Below are 23,665 nucleotides of genomic sequence, written 5' to 3' on the forward strand. Positions count from 1 at the left end.
ATGACCGTGTACTCTGTATAGAATCTGTTGTAACTAACTCCTGGTCTTATGGATCACAACCACTCTCTACGTTGGCCTGCGTGCCGTGTATCATGGGAGACGTTGGGTGATCCGGCTATATGTACTCTGTAACTCTTGCGCATAATGGATACAGCAGCACAGTGAGCCAACTCTCTCCCTCTAGCTGATCCTCCTTTACCTATTATTTTTCTACGCATGTAGTCTATATCACACTATGAATATATGCATGCATAAGAATAATGTATTATTTTGCTATGCTGTTGAGCTATCTTCAATGTAGATCGTGGTAGTTGTAATTTTGTTACGCTTTGTAGATGGGTTGTTTCGTGTATACATTGAGCTTATGTGATGATTATATATATAACTCATTGAGTACTCCCTCCATCCCGAAATTCATGTCGTGACGACAATTTAAAAAAAACTCTCCAGTGTTTCCCGACACAACCCGCGTCCCTCTCTCCAGTGTTGAGTCGCGACGGCGTCTCACTTTCCCCATTCCCTAGTCGGCCACCACGGTTCACGGCCAGATCCCGGCCAACTCCGGCCTGTCCTTGCCCTGCCGACCTTTGTCGCCACCCCCTCCTTCCCCTACCTCCGTCCAGTCCATTTGCCCGCCAATTCGCAGCCCCCAACAAACCCTGGCCACCGTCGACACTCACAAATGCCAACTTTCTCACCGCGGATTGCATAGAGGAAGGAGAAAATGCGATTTTTGTGGTGGTGCGGCAGTGCGTGGTGGTGATGCACGGAGACCGGCTGCCGATGTGGCCGTCCAGGAGGCCAAGGTTCTCGCGGACGACGACGAGCAGGCCGCGGGTCCACGGACGAGGGACGCAGGAGGCCTGCTGTCGCCGAGCACCGCTTCTACTCGTGCGAGGAGCGCGTCCGGGTGCTCAATCTGGAGTGCATGGCGACAGCCTCATCCCTGGTCGCCGCGCCGGGGGGAGGTGGCGGTGGCACAGTAACTCGAGCTCCCCTTCTTCGACCCAGCCCCCGAGCCCGATGCCTCGTCTCCCCTCAGGTTGTTCCCCTGGCCCATCTTCCCCTTACTTCGCCGCTGTCAATTTCTGCCACTGTCGCTGTCAATTTCTGCATATGTACTCCACTGTGATTCACTAAATGTTACTGAATCTACTGAATTTGTTATCTTCCAGTACTTAATTTGTATTGAATGTTACTGAATGTAGGCGTCGTCGTGTTCATGTGTCAGTCTGAGTCGTGTGTCGTGTCTTTGAGTCCTGTGGTGTTTTTGATCGCGAGCTCGAGTGTCTCTCTGTCTGGGGTTAATTAGAGCTGGTTACGCGAGGAAGAAACAACATGTTATCTTTCAGTCGGTCGGTCGTCAGTGATGCAACAATCCCTTCTGTCATGGATTGGGATGTCATGTTGGAATCCTATGTTTGAACTATTGAACTCAGTTTAAATGGAATAAGAAAATGTAAGTCGTAGCTACGAAATATCCTCCTGTGTGTCCTGATTGCTTTTGTTCCTTAACTTTGTTTTGTTCTGAAGCATCTATCAATCTTTTTCTTCAAACTAAGGTGGTATAGATTTGAGTATGTAATGTACTGTGCCAATATCCATGTCGTCCCCCACTTTATTTAGGTTTACAAATACAATTGGATGGAGTGTAGTGGTGATCACCAATGTTCATCCATATTTTGCATTTAAAAATTCAGGTTTGAGTCTGGATCAACTCAGTTGTACTGTGTCAATATCCAACTCAGTTTTAGTGCTGGTTTGCATTTAAAAATTCCATGAAGCTCCCACTCAATTCATTTATCTTCTCCATTCCTGCCCTGCCATCATTCATCTTCTCAATTCCAGTCCTAGTCCATTAGAAACTGAAAACATCAAGTTTCGGAGAGTTCAATCGGTTAAGTTTGCATCCTGATGATTTTTAGTACTAGTCCAGACGTAGAAACTCCGCTGCATTTGACAGGACCAGCACCCTGCAAAGAATCAACATATCATGGAGTTGTTAGCATATTGATTCAAAATCCATAGTTTGTATGTTCAGTTTAGTGAAAACTTGACTTGCTTGCACAACTGATCATCACAATTCAAAAAATGGCTGTGGAGGATTTTAGAAAGTGTCATTTGTAATCAGTGTGTCATTTGTAATCAGGATTTTAGCTTAATCCTGCTATCAAACACTTTGCTCTAACCACTTCTACTCATAACTGTTTGAAACATTATTCACTGTAGTCTCAGTTAACTGAATTTTCTGAAGCCATTTTCCTGCTCACAAGTTGACAGAAAATTGTTTGAAACCAATTTGACACAAGTTGACTGAAACGAATTTAGAAATCATAGTACTCCTGTGATATAGATTCAGTAAACATGACAGTAAAATTGCTCTAAGATTACTGACTAAATAAAGGGCTTACTGTATTAAGCAAATCAATTGACTAAATGCATCTTTAACTGAATTTACTAAGTTAATTTTGGCTGTGTGAGCTGAATTCACAAGGTGAGCATGTGCTATAGCAGTGCACTAACAGTGAGCACATTACCCCTCCTGGATACAGTATGATTCTCGCAAAAATTGGCGATACAAACTGAGAAACAGGCCCCTTCCATGAAAGAAAAGAAACGTTTCTTTTTTGGGTGCTTTGTTTTCTCTTTCAGCATGGCAAGCCGATACCATCTTCTTGGATTGATCTTCAGTATAGCAAGTTCATTGCAACTAGTGCAAGATTCAAATCATTGTAACTAGTTCAAGTTCATAATCCATGATGTCTGTTTGAACATTTTTAGAACCTGAACATTGATGATGATCGTGAGAGTCCATAATCCATGCCGTAATAATTCCAGTTGCCAAAATCTTGTCCGATTGATTGTTTCTGAAATTAACATGGTTGAATTGTTTCCAAAATTAGCAAAATCTCATTTCTTGATTTAATGTTTCCATAATTAAGATGATTGAATGTTTCCAGAATTAACAAAATCTTCCTGATTGAATGTTTCCAAATCTAACATTACCAATTTTGCAGGACTACCTACCTAGCAGCAGCAGCAGAGGCTGGGCGAGTTCGTTTGGTCGAGGAAGAAATACCAGCTGCAGGTGGTCGATGCAGCAGTAGCAGTAGGCGTCAGTGGCGGGGCAGCAGCAGTAGTAGGCGTCGGTGGCGAGGAAGGAGCCGGCAGGGAAAGACCACCTCAGCAGCACAGCCGACGAGGAAGGAGCCGGCAGGGAAGGAGAGGCTGGGCCGGCGATCGGTGTATCCCAGCAACAGAGACGGGGCGCAGGGAAAGATTGCGACGGAATCGCAGAGGTTGACAGGGTTGCAGGTGCAGGTGGGCGGCGCCGCAGTGATTGGTCGCGCAGGTGGGCGGCGGAATCACGCAGCTGGGCGCCGGCAAGTGGTCGCGGTGGATCGAGGACCAGCTCGCCTGGCGGTCACGGCGATGGACGGCGGAATCGGTGAGCAGCTGGTGGCGGGTGAGCGGCGGTGGGTGATTGTGGGTGGGTTGCGAGCACCAGAATCTCCAGCGCGGCGGAGGAATCCCATGGCGTCGGCCTCTGCCCCCTGGCGACGAGCGGGCGCTGGATGGAGGAAGGAGAAAGAGTCATGTACTTGTTTGCTACTATTTTTAAAATTGCGAGGTGTTTATTGCAAAACATCCACTATACTGCGCCCGCGACAATAATTCTGGGGCGGAGGGAGTAGTAACTAGCACAAATGCCCATGCATTGTAACAGGAGAAAAGAAAACCTCACTTCACTAACCCAATGGCTCAAGACCTCCCCCCAATGATCCATCATCAGACATGACATCATCAACAAACTCCTTAGAACTCCTCCACACTGCCACACGAGAAACAAAAAAATAAATTAGGAGCATTGTCCAAAGACCCTCCATCTTTGGCTAATATAACAGAGAAACGTGTGGAGTTTGTGTCGCACAGTTTTTGTCACACATAGTAAAGACTCCGAGTCCAACTCCTTGTACTTTGGTGACAGACGCTAGTGGGTCGAGCTGAAAAATAAGAGTGAAGATTTGTTTTGTTCTTAGAAAAATATAGCATATGACGAACAAATAATAGAAAGTTTTTATTGTGATTTAGACATAGTTTTTCTGTATGTGTTGTCACAATATTTTGCTCTTGAGTTAAACAGTTCTGAAATGTCAAATATTAGAATCACAGTATCGTATCTTAGTTTTTGACATCAACAACTCATATATAAAGTAGTTCACTCGTGGCATGTGCACCTAAACACAACACCTCACAATTTAGCTACAAAAAAGGGGTTCAGGATGATTTAGACACAAAGAAGAAATTCATCAGTTCAATAACTAAATAAGCCTCGGAGCATGTAGAAAAACTATGATATTTTTGCGGCATAATTACCAAATGTCTTGTATATGGGGTAAAGTAATTCTTGGTGTATATTCATTTAAAAATGGTATTTAATTTTCTTGTCAAATATCTTATTGTTCTTCAACAGACTTATACTCTACTTAGATTGGAATCATATTATAATTACTTTAACTTTAATCTTATGTTTTGTTTGACTGGTTAAATTTCATGTTTAAGCCCTATGCCTCAATATTAAATAACGGAAATATATTTAATACTTTATTTCTTGTTTATTATTTTGCAATTCACATGCAAATGAAGTTGTACTTTTTTATCCATCTAATTAATAAAAATATGTCTAATATTATTATCGGGAATTCTAATGCACGGATGTGTTTCCTCATCTCCTCAAGCGCGATGGGTGCCACATCGTTTAATATGTGAGACCGGAGGTGCTCATAGGGGTAGGGTGCGCGTGTGTGCGTTTATAGGGGTGCGTGTATGTGCATGTATACGAGAGCTTGCATGTGTACTGTGTTAAAAATATGTGAGACCAGCCGCACATGTGATGATGATCTGATTGGTTGCTACTGTCATGTCCTTCGTGGGTGATATTGTGTAAGTCGCGTGTTAGTGCATCCCATTATTATTTTGAACAACAAAACCTTGATCGATCAGGATCTAAGTTTCTTTTTCTAGTGCAAAGGCATCTAATTTTGTATGTGCTCACCTTAAGCTCAACTTGTATGCATGTTCCATAAAAAAAGCTTGTACGCATGATTTTATATATTCCTAGATCAGACCGGCCGCTCATGAGACGATGGCCTAACACCCGCTCGACTGCTGCTATTATCGCCATCATCAACCCACACACCATCCTCCTGCTAGCACTAGGGTACGGGGTGAAACATTTGTTCCTACTTTTATGGATGTACACACGCATTTTTCTTGGCAAATGTTGGGCGTACACCAGACATTTGTTCATGCGCGGCTGGGCCAGGGAGGCTGGGCTTGGTCGCGAGCGTTGTGCTGGGCCTTGGAGGGTCACGCGGCCCACACGAGCGAACAGGGGAGGCTTGGTTGTCGTTCTCCTCGAATGAAGGAAGAGGTAGGAGGTGGCTTGTGGCACGCTGGAGACAAACTCCGACGGGGACGGTGAGGGGTGGTGCAGATCTAGCGCGGGAGTGGCGGGGATGGGTTGCCCGCGGCCGGATCTCGCCGGATCCAAGCATGGACTCCTCGTGGCGGTGGCTGTGGAGCTCATGGCGTCCTAAAGAGTGGGAGATGTGAGGAAGATAGAAGAAGAAGGGAGGGAGAGAGAGAGATGCGCTGCTCATCTGCTGGTCTGGCGAGGGTCCGGTCATAGGCGGCGAGGCGAGGTGGAGGAGGTCCAGCCGGCGCGGTCGGGCGCAGGAGGGAGCTCGAGGGGGAGCTCGAGGAAGCGGCGGCGTACTGGCGCGGCTTGGGCCTTGATGGATTTCCCAGGGCCTGATCTGGGTCTTGTAGGGCCGCTGATTCGCCCCAGTAGTGTGAAACGTTTTTTTACTTATATATGGACTATGGGTACAATTACCCAAAAATAGAAGGGCTATTTCGCAAAAAGGGAGCGACAGTGAACCCGACAGAGTCAATTTGTGCTTTATTATTAGGGAAAGATTAAGGATTTAATTCACATATTGGTGGAAGTGGTATTGCTAGGGTGGTTTCAAGAACATCATAGTTTATACCCTTTGAATGTAAGTGGAATGCCGCCCAGGTTCAAAAAGATCAGACCGACTTAGTGACTAGTAGCTTCCATGTACAACCACTAGCTATATGGGCTCTGGCTTAGTTGATCAGTTGTTGGAACCCTTACCCAGACAATATCGACAGATGTAGCGTATATAGGTGGGATGTGGCCATCAGCTGGTTAAAGGAACCTCTTTTGAAAGACTTCGTCTCAATCTTCAGATTGGGTCCAGTGGGTAAAGCGTATTAAACTCTGCAAGGTATTAAAAACTAATCATGATTAGTCGTGTTCCTGGTAATGCACAAATTTGAGCAGCCAGGCCATTACAGTTGTTGGATGATCTTGACAGATGATACCTTCATAAAAGTTGTGTGGGAAATTTAATAATGGGGATATGTTGGTATTGGAGTTCCCAATTCAACCATAAGTATTTAATTGTAGGAAGACAAATTAAAACTTGACTATTATGTTATGTAGTTATCAGGGAAAATTTAGCTTTTCTGCAAAACAACCAGTACACCATCCTTTTGATATGCCTTGCATATACATGTAGGTCTGTTATATAACTCCTGTGTGACTTGCTAGTACATTCAACGTACTGACCCTTATGGTTGTAACTTATATTTTGCATATTTTATACAACGAATGAGTGATACGATGTAGGGTTACGATGTCTATACTCGACATTTGCATGTGGGTATTGATGGATTCTATTAAGATTTTATTTGCTTTTCCGCTGGATTTTGTTTGTATGCTAGCTTTGAGCTATGCAGGTATGTATATTATTTAAGTTTTGGATCTACGATGTAATATTATGGCATGTGGTTTATTCTTGATATTACATCTTGTACTGTGTGCTAGCAATTGATCTAGGGACTAGCACAGTGAGCACAGAGACATCGAATCTTATCAGGTTGAGGTCATTATAGGAGATCTTATCTATAGCCTAGCAATCATGTCTCGGGTCATCTTCCGGTAAGCCTCCTTGTCGGGGGATTGCCATTGCCTGTGCATAAGTTTTTGGTACTTGTCGGATTCGGGGCTCCGCAAACCCAAGAAAGGTTGGAACTCTGCCGCGCGTGCGAAGAACTCAACCTCCCTAGCCTACCAACCCGCCGCTCTCACGACCTAGCTCGATGAACGGGAAAGGAAAGAGACACGACAGTTAACCCAGGTTCGGGCCACCTTGCGGTGTAAGATCCTACTCCTGCTTTGGTGTGGATTAGCGTCGCGAGGGGCTGAGGATGAACTAGTACAGAGAAAGAACAAGCTCCTGAGGCTTGGGTGTGTGGTAGTGAGGCTCCGGATTTGATCGCCCCTTCTATGGTGGTGGCTAACACACACACACACACACACACACACACACACACACACACACACATATATATATAGGGTCGCGCTATTCGTCACCCTGGGTGAGGAATTCTTATTCCTCACCCCAGTCAGCTTCTGTACCCACGCTTAAAACTACAATCCGTAAGAAAATCAGGGTTGTGTGGTAATATTATAGTTGGAAGGAGGAACCAGTACCTGCACTAAAACCACCGTAAACAAAAAAAAGAGCATGGTAATCTTACAGTTTGCATGTGAGTCAATCAAGTCCCGTGGTCGAGGAACCAATCTGGTGCATCTTGCTGTAATCTTACGTCTACTCAGGTAATCTTACAGTTGCGAGTCCTTCCTGATTTTTTAGACATAAGGCCACTTAGGTAATTTTACAGTAGTGAGGTGTTCCCGATTTTCTTAGATATAATGTTGTGTTCCTTACTTCATGTATATTTCGTCAGTTCTGTTACTCTTTCTATTTATTGTACTGAGTACACCGTGTCTCTAACAAAAGTAACATAGGCCACTATCCTAATTCTGTAGGAGGAATTTTCGGTAACTGTAAGAAACATATGCAATTTATTCATTTTGTACACAATGAATTTTTGGTAACTGTGGAATAACAAAGTGATCTAATACATAGTGGTTCCGAGAAATACCTCACGTAACAAAAACTATCCTTGCAATTACAAATCAAATTCGTCTGGACACAATCGAATGCCACTTAACACTAAGTTACCAGCAGCCTGAAAATTCAGAAATCACTATTGCAAACTGAATACTACCAAACTTGAAAAGTGACTAATGTTGAACTTGATCTTCAAGCAGCTTAATTGGCAGGTGACCAGAGATTTTACATCAACTTCATCTGTTCAGCAATCTGTCTAGTGACTGAAACACTGTTATCCATGGGCTGTAACCAACATAGTTTCCTATTAATAGTACTGTAACCTTTAGGTTCACTTTTCTTCTCACCAAAACCTGAATTTAGCTTCTGGGTATTAGTAAAAGAAGGCCTGAATTTTGTTCAATATTACTCTGCCCACCATAAATACAAAGACATTTCTCTCTATCCCTCATACATTAAACGTCGTCCGCTTGAACAGATACCTGAAAAACAGAATATTTTTAGTTCTCAGAAGTATACCAATGAACAGGTAGAGGCCACCAACTCACAAGCACATATAACACTTAAAAGGATTAAACAGCCTTTGGTACTCTAAACTGGAAACAAGGTTGAAATGAAAGTTAGCGGAGTGATTTGGATGACTAAATTCATCATAATCACACGAACCCATAACACGCTGGCTGCACGGTCTGAATCAAAAATAGAGAGAAATAAGATAAAAGGCCAAACACTATAACTGTTGTTTGAAACTTTCAATGCACACTAACCGTGTCTTTTATTAAACTGTGGCAGATACAATACCGGGAGTGATCATACTGAACTAGTCTATGTCTTGTAACCATTTAAGACATTGTCTGTCATGAAAGAGTCATCAAAATGAAACACATAATTGGTAAGATACATATAATGGTAAGGCAAATGCCAAAACCGCCAAGCATAATGGCTTGCTCTGTAAGATAGGAAAATAGGTTAAATGTGAACAAAGTCAACATTTTCCAGTATATAAGAATCTAAAGCCAAAATGATTGTGTGGATCTTCTTTACAGTATTCATGGCTAAGGAAAAATTCAGTTCATGGAGCCTAGCTAGAATCATATGATTACTCGCCAAAAATAGTACATTCCCATCTGGTTTATGCTACAGAAAAGAAAGCAACAACCTGAATGAAAAATAAAAAATTCCTATTATAGAATAGAAGATTAATCCTGGATTGAGGGCGGGTTAAACAAAAATAAAACAGCAAAGTTTGACAGGCTGGATGAGGATCAGGGTCCAACTCATGGTAATTAAAATAAATCTAACTCAGCTTTCATGAATATTGACGAACTGAGAGATGGTCAGTGTCCACCAACATGATGTTTCCAACCAGCCACGTACAAAAATCTAGTGTACAGTATGGAGCCAGCCCAAGTTCGCTAGCTAATGTAAGAATTATTAGAGACAAGGTAATATATATGGGGCCAACAAAAAATAGGAGCATGTCCAACTAATACATTTTCCAAACGTGCATGTGACGTAGATTACGTCACTTGTTTACATCAACATAAAATAGGCGCCGTCCAGCTATATCCTTCTCTTCAGTGTGTATCAAGAACCAAACAGATCAAAGCTAGAAATAAATAGGTGCTTAACCATTCATCATTTTCCTTAAGCTCAGTGTAAAAATCCGAGAAGCAAACCTAAAAAAGGTTAGTGTACTGCAGGTGTATGCAGTGCTTTCACAGAAGGTTAGTGCTTCCATGAATTGGAAAAGGAAAACCAGATTTGGCATCTTTCGTGTTGCTAGTTGCTACCATGTCTCGTAGTGTTCAGGTCTGCAACTGGAGAGTTCTGAGGCCTCACTAGTAGTGTTCAGGACGAGTCAACGTTTTAAAAAAAGACACATTTGTGTCCTTTAGCAAGATCATTGAATCAAAAGGTTTAAATTTTGGTCTATTCAGAGGTATGATCAGCTCCGATGGAAGTGGTTTGACCCACTCAAAACCTAACAAAACGTTATACTCCTTACCAGGGAGTCAGTGACACTGGGCATTAATATCACAGTTACTTGTGCTTGAATGTTTTGTGCTTCTTTTGGGGGCGTGATTCTTCGTTGCTCGCTGTGTGCGGGGTGTTTTTTCACATTTTCTTGTGCTTTACGCTTTCTGGTTTCCATGTGTTTCATCTTTTGCAGCAGAGCAGATTCGCAATGATGGGATGACCCTCCTGATATAGTAGAAGCATCCCTACTCCACTCCAAGTGAAAACAGCTGAACATGGTTCCTTTTTTTAATTTTAAGCAGTGGAGCTCCAAAGAAGAAAGAAGGAACAGTTCATCCAAACAGAGAAGAAAATCTAGAAACAACGCTATCACCAAAGGCTGGATCTAAGGCGATACTCTAGTGTTATTTCTCTGCTGCAGCGTTGAGCTCCTCCTCTTCTTCTCCTCATGTATGATCTCCGAATTGATCCCACATTCGAGCGAAGTTCTACTCCGTCATCCCATTCAGTATGCAAGCTCCCCTCTTTTCTTCCATCTCCTTTCTTGGTCTTCTACCTCTTTCTTTGCCCCGTTCCCTAAAAATCAAGAACCCTAAACCTAAAAATTCAGAAATTCATGGACGAGGACAGGGAAAGGAATACGAGTAGGGAGATCTTACATGCGAGCAAACCACCAGACGTGGAGAGGGACGCCGAAGAAGTCATTGCCGTCACCGAGCTCGCGCCGTACCTTTACACTGCCCAATTTGCCCCCTGGTCGCCACCGCATCAAGAGAGAAAGGGGGAGCACTCGACGTACGAGAGAGGGGAGTATACCTTGCCTCCGGGTCATCCTTCCGGCACCGGCGCCATTGTCTTCGTTGCCGCGACCTCCGCAATCGTCAGAGAGGAAGGATGTCGAGCACAGCCGCCGCTGGTAGTTCATCCTCAAAGGTGAACCGCTCGCAGCTAATTAGAAAAGATATTTTTTTGGGAGGGATTATATTACAGAAAATATTGATACGGGGTGTGGGATACCTCTTCCCACTTTCCCAGGCAACCGCGCCCGTCGACGTAAATTTACGGCAGCGCAACAAAATTTACATCGGTCGAGATTTGCCTATAAACCAGACCCTAGTTCGGTTGATGGACTGGGGTGAATAATTTCTTATTCTTACCCAGGGTCACTAATAGAGTTTCTCTCTCTCTATATATATATATAGGGTCACGCTATTCGTCACCCTGGGTGAGGAATAGTTATTCTTCACCCCCTCTATTTTACCATCAATGCACCATAATTTTACGTTTCATAAGTTTTGTTTTATTTTCGACGCAAAAAGAGACCGTAAAAAAATATATAATCGCCGTAAAAAATATTTTATGTTATGTAAAATTACAAACGTAAAAACATAGTCTAAAATACACATAAACTAGCGTATGGTGGGGTTGGAAACAGAATAACCACATTGCGTCCTGTCAAAACCTAGCGCGCAACAATGTGGTAGCGCGAGGCCGAGCAGGGGGGAGGGGGGTCAGGACCCCCCTCTCCTCCCCCTGTGAGGCCGAGACAGGAACGAGCCAGAGCAGGCGACGACGCAGCGTGCCGCGTCGTCACATGCGGAGGCGAGTCCGTCACATCCGTGAACCCACTATCTATCTTAGGGGTGTGGCTCTGGGGTGCGTGCGGTGGGGGTGGAAATAGAATAACCGCAATTCGTCCTGTCAAAACCTAGCGCGTAGCAATGCGGTAGCGCGAGGCCGAGCAGGGGGGAGGGTGGTCGGGACCCCCTCCCCTCCTGCGAGGCCGAGACAAGAACGAGCCGGAGCAGGCGATGACGTGGCGTTCCGCGTCGTTGCATGCGAAGGCGAGTCGGTCATATCCGTGACCCCACTATCTATCTTAGGGGTGTGGCTCTGGGGTGCGTGCGGTGGGGGTGGAAACAGAATAACTGCATTGCGTCCTGTCAAAACCTAGTGCGCAGCAATGTGGTAGCGCGAGGCCGAGCAGGGGGGAGGGGGGGTCGGGACCCCCTCCCCTCCCCCTACGAGGCCGAGACAGGAACGAGCCGGAGTAGGCAACAACGCGACGTGCCGCGTCATCACATGCGGAGGCGAGTCCGTCACATCCGTGACCCCACTGTCTATCTTAGAGGTGTGGCTCTCGGGTGCGTGCGGTGGGGGTGGAAAAAGAATAACCGCATGGCGTCCTGTCAAAACCTAGCGCGCAGCCATACGGTAGCGCGAGGCCGAGCAGGGGGAGGGGGGTCGGGACCCCCTCCCCCTGCGAGGCCGAAACAGGAACAAGCCGGAGCAGGCAACGACACGGCATGCCACATCGTCGCATGCAGAGGCAAGTCCATCACATCCGTGCCCCACTAGCTATCTATCTTAGGGGTGTGTGCGGTGATGGTGGAAACAGAATAACCGCATTGTGTCCTGTCAAAACCTTGCGTGGAACAATGCGGTAGCCCGAGGCCGAGCAAGGGGGAGGGGGGGTCCGACCCCCCTCCCATTCCCCCTGCGAGGCCGAGACAGGAATGAGCCGGAGCAGGCGACGACGCGGCATGCCGCGTCGTCGCATGCGGAGGCGAGTCCGTCACATCCGTGACCCCACTATCTATATTGTTTTTATGTTGTGTATTTTAGTTAGATATGAACTTCATCTGTTTTTGTACTTGAACTTCTTCTTTTTGTTTCTTAGTGTTTATTTATTCATATGCCTTTACTTGTTTGATTAGAGTACTTGAACTTCTGTTCTTTATTTTTTGAACTTCTTTCTCTTGTTTTTAGGTGCATATTTGTGTATGTATTTTTCTTCCCTTGGTAGTGTATTTGCCATCAATTTTTGGTTTTAAGGACATCAGCAGTGCTGCTGTGTGATCTTATCTCATTATAATGAGAGAAGTGCATATTTCAACCCTCAACTTTTGCCCTAGTCTAATTTACAACCCCGAACTCCAATACCATCTAAATTACAACCCCCAACTCTCAAAACCGGCCAGGATTCAACCCTCCCCTCTCTGTTGACCGGTTTTGACCAGTCAACAGGTCCAGTCAGCATGCCACATCAGCAAAAAATGCAAAATTTCCAAGGAAACAACCTGTAAAATTGAAGAAAATCCAGGAAAAGAAATAAGAAATCCAATTTCCGAAAAACACAAAAAAAAACGAATTTCCAAAAAAATCCAGAAAAAACCCCAAAACTCAAATTCCAGAAAAAAATCATTTTTTATTTTCCCTAGCTTTTTTCGCGAATAATTTTTTTCGGAATTTTGCCTTTTTATATTTTTCCCTGATCTTATAGATTTTTATTTACTTTTTCTTGAAATTTTGAAAAAAAATTCTGACGTGGCATGCTGATTGGACCCATTGACTAGTCAAAACTGGTCACCCCAGGTCAAAACCGGTCAACAGGGAGGGGAGGGTTGAATCCTAACCGGTTTTGAGACTTGGGGGTTGTAATTTAGACGGTATTAAAGTTCAGGGTTGTAAATTAGACTAGGGTAAGAGTTCAGGGTTGAAATATGCACTTCTCTCCATTATAATAGATGCATTCAAATGGTGCATTCATTTATCTATAGATGTATTTACTTTTTAGCCGTTGGGGGGTAAAATGTAATTTCACCAGTGCTGCAACACCCATGACAAAGACGCATTAAGTGCCCATCTCCCTCGCCACCATCTGTCAGAAAACCCCTCTCCCCCTGTCGCTCGCTCTCCCCCCTCTCCATCGCTCCGCTGCCTTCGTCCCCTCCAACTCCCCCCGATTTCTCCGCCCCTGTCCACTGCCCTCGTGAGTGGAGTAACCGGCGCACGCCCCCGCTCCTATTTCTCCCCCACGCCCCGCTCTCCCTCGCCCAGCCCGCTCTGTTCTGCTCTGAAGCGAGGGCGGCAACTGCCTGCGCGGTTCCAAGGTGCGCGTGGCGTCGTGGGGAGTGGAAGAACCGCCGCAAATTCGTGCGTGCGGGGGTCGTTTGGAGAGGTACAAGTGCTGCCCCCCCTAATGCTTGCTTTTAGTTTCGCCAGATCTGTCGAGGCCGACCTGTTTCTTCTGTGTGCTCTCGCGTCCGCCTCCTACCCCCTTGTTCTGATGGGTTGGTGGGAGATTAGGTAGGGTTCTTGTGTGTGTGGTGGTTGGATTGCATTCCCCCGTGGTCAGACTTGTTTGTGAGATGCTTGTGTGTGCTATTTCTCCCTTCAAACTTGTGTGGATTTCACCCCTTTGTTGATTTTGGCAGCCAGATGCATGTAAGAGAGGGTGTGGTGTGATGGTTGATGCTGGATCTGATGTATCTAATTGCATTAGTGCTGTGGGTTTCGAAGTCTAGATTATGTATGTGACATTCTAGTTAGTTTATGGATACATTTTTTGTTGTGCTTGCCTAGATGTGCTACTGTTCATCTTTTCATACTTGTTGGTATGTTCTAGTTGTTTCATCCTAGGGTTTGATTCAGTTTCTTTTTGTATTTTGTTGTATGATTTTCTACTTGCTAACTACATGCAATCAATCCCCTGTTTTTAGTAGGTTGTTCTAGTGTTTGGAGTTGCATTCATCAAGGCGGTTGTGTTGTCATGGCTTCAAAACCTTCTCCAGGTATCTTAATGTAGTTGGATCTTGTATTTTAAATAGCAGTATTCTTATATATGTCTGACCATATCTTCACTTAGTTTTATTGTTGGACTACCATTCTTAATAGTGTGAACTTCTAACAAAGGTTATGTGTATGCATTTTACCCTTAGTTTGAGTTAGTAGAGTGTTTCTTACTTTTTAGTTGATGATTTGCAAGTGAAACTATGTCACCAAGTGTTGTTGGACTTCCCAAATGTTTCATATTTATAGTGTATATCTTTGTTTTTTTGTTATCATGTTCATGGTATTGATATTTAGTTTTCCTGTGAAATACTATTTGTGGCCATGCTACATCTTTTTTATGTGCTACTTGCTTGGGTCACATAGTTGAACTTCTGGTTTTAATTATTGTTTGTTTATAATGAAATTTGTTTGAACTTCTGTTATGCACATTTTGTTTTACTGCTTTGTTATATATTGTTGAACTTCTGGACATTCATCTTATATGTAGTAGCCCCTCTGGTGTAGATTGTTTTTATATTTAGTATGTAAATTTTAGATTGTTTGTTGTGTTTACTGCTTTGTTGAACTTCTGGGTATTGGACATTGATGTAAAAGTAGAAGTCCCTTTGGTGTAGGATTGCGGATTAGAACTCAGCTGCCTTTTTACTTGCATTTTTTGTAGTTGGTGATGAGTTGAATAGTTATGAAAAAATGCCTTTGATCAAGATGGAGCTTCAGAAGTTAATATTGATGCTCCAATATCTGATGCGGCTAAATCACCCATTATTCCTTTGACTGTGATTGCTAAGGTTTCTTCGAGCCTTGAGAATTTTTCAAGCCTCGAGGATCTTGCTTCTGCAGCTCTTGCTTCACCTAGTATGTGAAACCCCTTTTCTTTTCATTTTAAATTCTTGAGCCATGTTTTTTAACTTGTTCTCGTCGGTTTTTTTTGTTCCTGACTTTTTTTTACTTTTTGCTTTGATATTTTGTGTTCTTTGCAGATGTGTCCATAGAGGAGGAAGCTGTGAACACCATTAACGATGTTCTATCTGAGTTGGATTTATCAGAAAACCCCGCTGCTGCTGAGCAGGGGGGCTCCGTCAGTCAAAGGTTGTGATTCCGTTCCGGATCCTTTGTGCTCTCTTCAGATGTCAGAGACACAATCGCAATCTGTTGATGACACTGAACCTGTCACGCAACCTAAGGATGTGCCTCTTCAGATTCTTCTAGAGGACCAAGGTAAGAGGAAGAAGCAAGAAGATTTTGACAAGAAGATGGCGGCCCGCCTTCAGAAAGGTTCTGATGTTCCTGGATCTGTTCATGCGGCTGAGCTCACGGTTGAGGAAGACATGCCGTGTGGCAGTGATGGCACGGTTGTCCCTGTTAAGAAGAAAATCAAGAAGACCGCTGCGAGGAAGCATGTAGTTTGTGAAGTTACTCCTCGGAGGATCCCACGTGTTTCATGGCCTACAGAACTTGTTGAAGATGAAGGGCTAGGCCTCGGTGGTACGCCACACCGTAGTCCTTGTGTGCTTGCCACTGCCGTGCCTACCCCTTCTCCACTTGGTGCTGGTGCATCTGGTAAGGGGAAGAAATGCGGCGTCAAGCGCAAGGTTGCACCTGCAAAGGTCAACGAGGGTGTGAATAAGCGTTCTCGTGTTAATCCAGAGGACAAGGATGATGCTGATTTCAACGCTGATGACAAGGACGACGACGATGATGATGCTGCCTCTAATAAGGTTTGAATGTCTAATGTTTACCGCTTTTTAGAGCATTTGTCGCTATTGTTGTAGTTTTGTGTTTTTAGCACTGCCTTGGCGTACATAGCTGACCTTCTGCTTCATATAGACGAATAAATTAGCTGATCTCCTTTGCTTTTATGGTATTACTGCCATCGTGTCATAGTTGGACTTCTGGATATATACATGAAGAAATTAGCTTAACTTGTTGGTATACATGTTTGATTACTGCCTTGGTGTACATGGTTGAACTTATGCTTTGTAAATTTCCAACATTTTGAAAGCATCTTTACTTATGGTCATACATGGTTGTACTGCCTATGTAGACATAGTTGGACTTCTGAAATGTACTGCGTATGTAGGCATTAGTGGAATTTTGGTGAAGCTTGTGTATCTCATTGTTCTGCCTTTTTTCCTTGTCATTTAATTTTTTTAGTATCAGCTTGTGGAGCGGCCTGAGAGGAGGAAGAGAGGAGGCAAAGCGCCCGAAGAAGGTGGCCAAGGAGGAGGTGAGGCGAAACGTTTTAACAAGACGGTTCGCTGCTCACTAGGAGAGGTCAAGACATGTGCGAAAATGCTACAACCTAGGCACAAGACGAGGGTTATCAAGGCTGGTTTTGGTTGTGTGTTTGACTTGAAGGTTGATTCCAACATTTCTCATCCTTTGATGGGCAACATCTACACAAGGATTGACCCTACAACCATGATTCTGGACATGGGTGAGGCGAACAAGGTTCTGCGTATTACAAGTGATGCCATTCACCATCTGTTTGGATTCCCTCAAGGTAATCGTACCCCTCCTAGGCCCTCGAATGATGGGTTTGATGATGCTATTATGAGGTTGAAGGGCAAGCTTGGGTACGCTTGGAGTGACGACATCAAGACAAATGATTTGCGGAATATCCTCGCGGAACTTGTGAAGGATGAGACGAAGGATGATCTTGCTCTGTAGGTGTTTTACCTGATTGTTTTCATGAAGGTGGTTATCCCTGGAACGTCTACACGAGTGTCCAGGGAGGCAGCAATGGCTGAGAATCTTGTGTTTCAGGATATGGCAGATATGGACTATTGCCAGTTGGTTGTTGATGATATTCGAAGTACTATTGTTAGGTATCAGCAAGGTACTAGCAGAGGAAAAGTTGTCATAGGCTGTGCCATCGTGCCGCTTCATATGTATCTGGACCGCCTTATCATTGGCAAGACGCCTAATATTGACTTGAGGACCCCTTGCATCAATTTCATGGATCAGGTCAAGCTTCTTGAGCTTGCTGCGCCTGACTTGGTTAAGAAGGGTGACGATGACCCAACGAACTGGGTGTTTGGGAAACTGCCTGTGAGTGTTTATACGCATCATTCTTTCCTGTGTAGTTTAACTTGAACTTCCGTTACTATCTTCTATATTTTTGTTCCCATGTTCCTTCATTTGTTTTCTGACACATTGACTTTTATTTTTGTATGTAGTGGAAGACACTGGCTGAGGTTGTGTTCTCTAGGGTTATCGAACGTCCTGTTCTAACTATGCCTCGTGCCGCCGGCCTAGGGAGTGGAACTTCCCCAAGATTTGAATTCTCCCGGGATGTTAATACTGGTGCCCCCTGTAGATCTAGGAGGTTCTTCTGCTCGTGTGAGTGCTGCAGGTGGTGTGTCTTCCGAGAATTTGTTTGAAGCTGCCAATGTTTCCCTGGTTAAGATTGACAGTCTTCTTGAAACCGTTTGTGGGGAGTTGGCCCGTGTTCCGTCAACTGTTGAGCGTCTTAGTCGCGTTGATGGGATTCTTCCTCCCGGACACGGTTTTGATGCTGATTCTTCGAAGGGAAACTGCCTGTGAGTGTTTATACGCACCATTCTTTCCTGTGTAGTTTAACTTGAACTTCTGGTACTATCTTCTATATTTTTGTTCCCATGTTCCTTCATTTGTTTTTTGACACATTGACTTTTATTTTTGTATGTAGTGGAAGACACTGGATGAGGTTGTGTTCTCTAGGGTTATCGAACGTCCTGTTCTAACTATGCCTCGTGCCGCCGGCCTAGGGAGTGGAACTTCTCCAAGATTTGAATTCTCCCGGGATGTTAATACTGGTGCCCCCTGTAGATCTAGGAGGTTCTTCTGCCCGTGTGAGTGCTGCAGGTGGTGTGTCTTCCGAGAATTTGTTTGAAGCTGCCAATGTTTCCCTGGTTAGGATTGACAGTCTTCTTGAAACCGTTTGTGGGGAGTTGGCCCGTGTTCCGTCAACTGTTGAGCGTCTTAGTCGCATTGATGGGATTCTTCCTCCCGGACACGGTTTTGATCCTGATTCTTCGAAGGGAAACTGCTTGTGAGTGTTTATACGCATCATTCTTTCCTGTGTAGTTTAACTTGAACTTCTGGTACTATCTTCTATATTTTTGTTCCCATGTTCCTTCATTTGTTTTCTGACGCATTGACTTTTATTTTTGTATGTAGTGGAAGACACTGGCTGAGGTTGTGTTCTCTAGGTTTATCGAACGTCCTGTTCTAACTATGCCTCGTGCCGCCGGCCTAGGGAGTGGAACTTCTCCAAGATTTGAATTCTCCCGGGATGTTAATACTGGTGCCCCTGTAGATATAGGAGGTTCTTCTGCCCGTGTGAGTGCTGCAGGTGGTGTGTCTTCCGAGAATTTGTTTGAAGCTGCCAATGTTTCCCTGGTTAGGATTGACAGTCTTCTTGAAACCGTTTGTGGGGAGTTGGCCCGTGTTCCGTCAACTGTTGAGCGTCTTAGTCGCGTTGATGGGATTCTTCCTCCCGGACACGGTTTTGATGCTGATTCTTCGAAGGGAAACTGCCTGTGAGTGTTTATACGCATCATTCTTTCCTGTGTAGTTTAACTTGAACTTCTGGTACTATCTTCTATATTTTTGTTCCCATGTTCCTTCATTTATTTTCTGACGCACTGACTTTTATTTTTGTATGTAGTGGAAGACACTGGCTGAGGTTGTGTTCTCTAGGGTTATCGAACATCCTGTTCTAACTATGCCTCGTGCCGCCGGCCTAGGGAGTGGAACTTCTCCAAGATTTGAATTCTCCCGGGATGTTAATACTGGTGCCCCCTGTAGATCTAGGAGGTTCTTCTGCCCGTGTGAGTGCTGCAGGTGGTGTGTCTTCCGAGAATTTGTTTGAAGCTGCCAATGTTTCCCTGGTTAGGATTGAACGTCTTTTTGAAACCGTTTGTGGGGAGTTGGCCCGTGTTCCGTCAACTGTTGAGCGTCTTAGTCGCGTTGATGGGATTCTTCCTCCCGGACACGGTTTTGATGCTGATTCTTCAAAGGGAAACTACCTGTGAGTGTTTATACGCATCATTCTTTCCTGTGTAGTTTAACTTGAACTTCTGGTACTATCTTCCATATTTTTGTTCCCATGTTCCTTCATTTGTTTTCTGATGCATTGACTTTTATTTTTGTATGTAGTGGAAGACACTTGCTGAGGTTGTGTTCTCTAGGGTTATCGAACGTCCTGTTCTAACTATGCCTCGTGCCGCCGGCCTAGGGAGTGGAACTTCTCCAAGATTTGAATTCTCCCGGGATGTTAATACTGGTGCCCCCTGTAGATCTAGGAGGTTCTTCTGCCCGTGTGAGTGCAGCAGGTGGTGTGTCTTCCAAGAATTTGTTTGAAGCTGCCAATGTTTCCCTGGTTAGGATTGACAGTCTTCTTGAAACCGTTTGTGGGGAGTTGGCCCGTGTTCCGTCAACTGTTGAGCGTCTTAGTCGCGTTGATGGGATTCTTCCTCCCGGACACGGTTTTGATGCTGATTCTTCGAAGGGAAACTGCCTGTGAGTGTTTATACGCATCATTCTTTCCTGTGTAGTTTAACTTGAACTTCTGGTACTATCTTCTATATTTTTGTTCCCATGTTCCTTCATTTGTTTTCTGACGCATTGACTTTTATTTTTGTATGTAGTGGAAGACACTGGCTGAGGTTGTGTTCTCTAGGGTTATCGAACGTCCTGTTCTAACTATGCCTCGTGCCGCCGACCTAGGGAGTGGAACTTCCCCAAGATTTGAATTCTCCCAGGATGTTAATACTGGTGCCCCTGTAGATATAGGAGGTTCTTTTGCCCGTGTGAGTGCTGCAGGTGGTGTGTCTTCCGAGAATTTGTTTGAAGCTGCCAATGTTTCCCTGGTTAGGATTGACAGTCTTCTTGAAACCGTTTGTGGGGAGTTGGCCCGTGTTCCGTCAACTGTTGAGCGTCTTAGTCGCGTTGATGGGATTCTTCCTCCCGGACACGGTTTTGATGCTGATTCTTCGAAGGGAAACTGCCTGTGAGTGTTTATACGCATCATTCTTTCCTGTGTAGTTTAACTTGAACTTCTGGTACTATCTTCTATATTTTTGTTCCCATGTTCCTTCATTTGTTTTCTGACGCATTGACTTTTATTTTTGTATGTAGTGGAAGACACTGGCTGAGGTTGTGTTCTCTAGGGTTATCGAACGTCCTGTTCTAACTATGCCTCATGCCGCCGGCCTAGGGAGTGGAACTTCTCCAAGATTTGAATTCTCCCGGGATGTTAATACTGGTGCCCCCTGTAGATCTAGGAGGTTCTTCTGCCCATGTGAGTGCTGCAGGTGGTGTGTCTTCCGAGAATTTGTTTGAAGCTGCCAATGTTTCCCTGGTTAGGATTGACAGTCTTCTTGAAACCGTTTGTGGGGAGTTGGCCCGTGTTCCATCAACTGTTGAGCGTCTTAGTCGCGTTGATGGGATTCTTTCTCCCGGACACGGTTTTGATGCTGATTCTTCGAAGGGAAACTGCCTGTGAGTGTTTATACGCATCATTCTTTCCTGTGTAGTTTAACTTGAACTTCTGGTACTATCTTCTATATTTTTGTTCCCATGTTCCTTCATTTGTTTTCTGACGCATTGACTTTTATTTTTGTATGTAGTGGAAGACACTGGCTGAGGTTGTGTTCTCTAGGGTTATCGAACGTCCTGTTCTAACTATGCCTCGTGCCGCCGGCCTAGGGAGTGGAACTTCTCCAAGATTTGAATTCTCCCGGGATGTTAATACTGGTGCCCCTGTAGATCTAGGGGGTTTTTCTGCCCGTGTGAGTGCTGCAGGTGGTGTGTCTTCCGAGAATTTGTTTGAAGCTGCCAATGTTTCCCTGGTTAGGATTGACAGTCTTCTTGAAACCGTTTGTGGGGAGTTGGCCCGTGTTCCGTCAACTGTTGAGCGTCTTAGTCGCGTTGATGGGATTCTTCCTCCCGGACACGGTTTTGATGCTGATTCTTCGAATGAGGTTTTGTCAATTGAAGCTAGATTTCTTGAAGAGCTTCGTCAGAGCACTTCCCACCTCCGTGCTAGCTTTGGGTTGTTCAAGGAAATGCAGGATGCTCGTGGTAATCCTTTTGAAGATGTGGCAAGTGTTATTGTGAGACAGATTCAGAGGCAGGATTCTGTTTGTTTGGGTCGCGAAGGAGGCCACGTGGAGCATACCAAAGAGGTAAACTGATTCTGTTCATTGTTAGCTTTCAGTTATTACTGTTTTTAGTCATAGGTGACTGATACGTCCATTTTGCATCATGGTTTTATATCAATAATTATTGCATTATGGGTTGTTATTACACATTATGTCACAATACTTATGCCTATTCTCTCTTATTTTACAAGGTTTACATGAAGAGGGGGAATGCCGGCAGCTGGAATTCTGGGCTGGAAAAGGAGCAAATATTAGGGACCTATTATGCACATCTCCAAAAGTCCTGAAACTCCACGGGAGTTATTTTTAGAATATATAAAAAATACTGAGCGAAGAAAGTACCAGAGGGGGGCCACCCACCATCCATGAGGGTGGAGGGCGCGCCCTACCCCCCTGGGCGCGCCCGTGCCTCGTGGGCCCCCTGGTGGCCCTCTGATGCCCATCTTTGGCTATATGGAGTCTTTCGTCGAGGAAAAAATCATAAGCAAGCTTTCGGGAAGAAACTCCGCCGCCACGAGGCGGGACCTTGGCGGAACCAATCTAGGGCTACGACAGAGTTGTTCTGGTGGGGAAACTTCCCTCCGGGAGGGGGAAATCATCACCATCGTCATCACCAACGATCCTCTCATCGGGAGGGGGTCAATATCCATCAACATCTTCGCCAGCACCATCTCATCTCAAACCCTAGTTCATCTCTTGTATCCAATCTTTGTATCCAAACCTCAGATTGGTATGTGTGGGTTGCTAGTAGTGTTGATTACTCCTTGTAGTTGATGCTAGTTGGTTTACTTGGTGGAAGATCATATGTTCAGATCCATTATGCATATTAATACCCCTATGATTATGAACATGAATATTCTTTGTGAGTAGTTACGTTTGTTCCTGAGGACATGGGAGAAGTCTTGCTATAAGTAGTCATGTGAATTTGGTATTCGTTCGATATTTTGATGAGATGTATGTTGTCATCCCTCTAGTGGTGTCATGTGAACGTCGACTACATGACACTTCACCATTGTTTGGGCCTAGAGGGAGGCATTGGGAAGTAATAAGTAGATGATGGGTTGCTAGAGTGACAGAAGCTTAAACCCTAGTTTACGCGTTGCTTCGTAAGGGGCTGATTTGGATCCATATGTTTCATGCTATGGTTAGGTTTACCTTAATACTTCTATTGTAGTTGTGGATGCTTGCAATGGGGATTAATCATAAGTGGGATGCTTGTCCAAGTAAAGACAGTACCCAAGCACCGGTCCACCCACATATCAAATTATCAAAGTACCGAACGCGAATCATATGAACGTGATGAAAACTAGCTTGACGATAATTCCCATGTGTCCTCGGGAGCGCTTTCCTTCATATAAGAGTTTGTCCAGGCTTTTCCTTTTCTACAAAAAAGATTGGGCCATCTTGCTGCGCCTCATTTACTTTTATTACTTGCTACTCGTTACAAATTACCATATCACAAAACTATCTGTTACCGATAATTTTAGTGCTTGCAGAGAATACCTTACTGAAAACTGCTTATCATTTCCTTCTGCTCCTCGTTGGGTTCGACACTCTTACTTATCGAAAAGGCTATGATAGATCCCCTACACTTGTGGGTCATCAAGAATCTTTTCTGGCACCGTTGCCGGGGAGTGAAGTGCCTTTGGTAGGTGGAATTTGGTAAGGAAAAATTTATATAGTGTGCTGAAATCTACTGTCACTTGTTACTATGGAACATAATCCTTTGAGGGGCTTGTTCGGGGTATCTTCACCCCGACCAGTAGAGCAAAGAGTTGCTCCTCAACCTACTGAACCTACTGAAAATGTTTACTTTGAAATTCCTTCGGGTATGATAGAGAAACTGCTAGCTAATCCTTTTCCAGGAGATGGAACATTGCATCCCGATTTACACTTAATTTATGTGGATGAAGTTTGTGGATTATTTAAGCTTGAAGGTATGCCCGATGATGT

The 23,665-nt window shown here is 44.5% G+C and overlaps 1 long non-coding RNA gene across 1 annotated transcript; it reads left to right on the top strand.

Moving 5' to 3' along the window:
* Positions 1 to 417: 417 nt before the first annotated feature.
* LOC123188603 (uncharacterized) lies at positions 418 to 3,734 on the top strand. The gene is made up of 2 exons (XR_006494952.1): positions 418 to 1,042; positions 3,018 to 3,734. It is a non-coding gene; the product is annotated as an uncharacterized lncRNA (long non-coding RNA).
* The last annotated feature ends 19,931 nt before the right edge of the window (positions 3,735 to 23,665 follow it).

The sequence above is a fragment of the Triticum aestivum genome, chromosome 2A (assembly GCF_018294505.1).
Source record: "Triticum aestivum cultivar Chinese Spring chromosome 2A, IWGSC CS RefSeq v2.1, whole genome shotgun sequence".
In the NCBI taxonomy this organism is placed as follows: Eukaryota; Viridiplantae; Streptophyta; class Magnoliopsida; order Poales; family Poaceae; genus Triticum; species Triticum aestivum.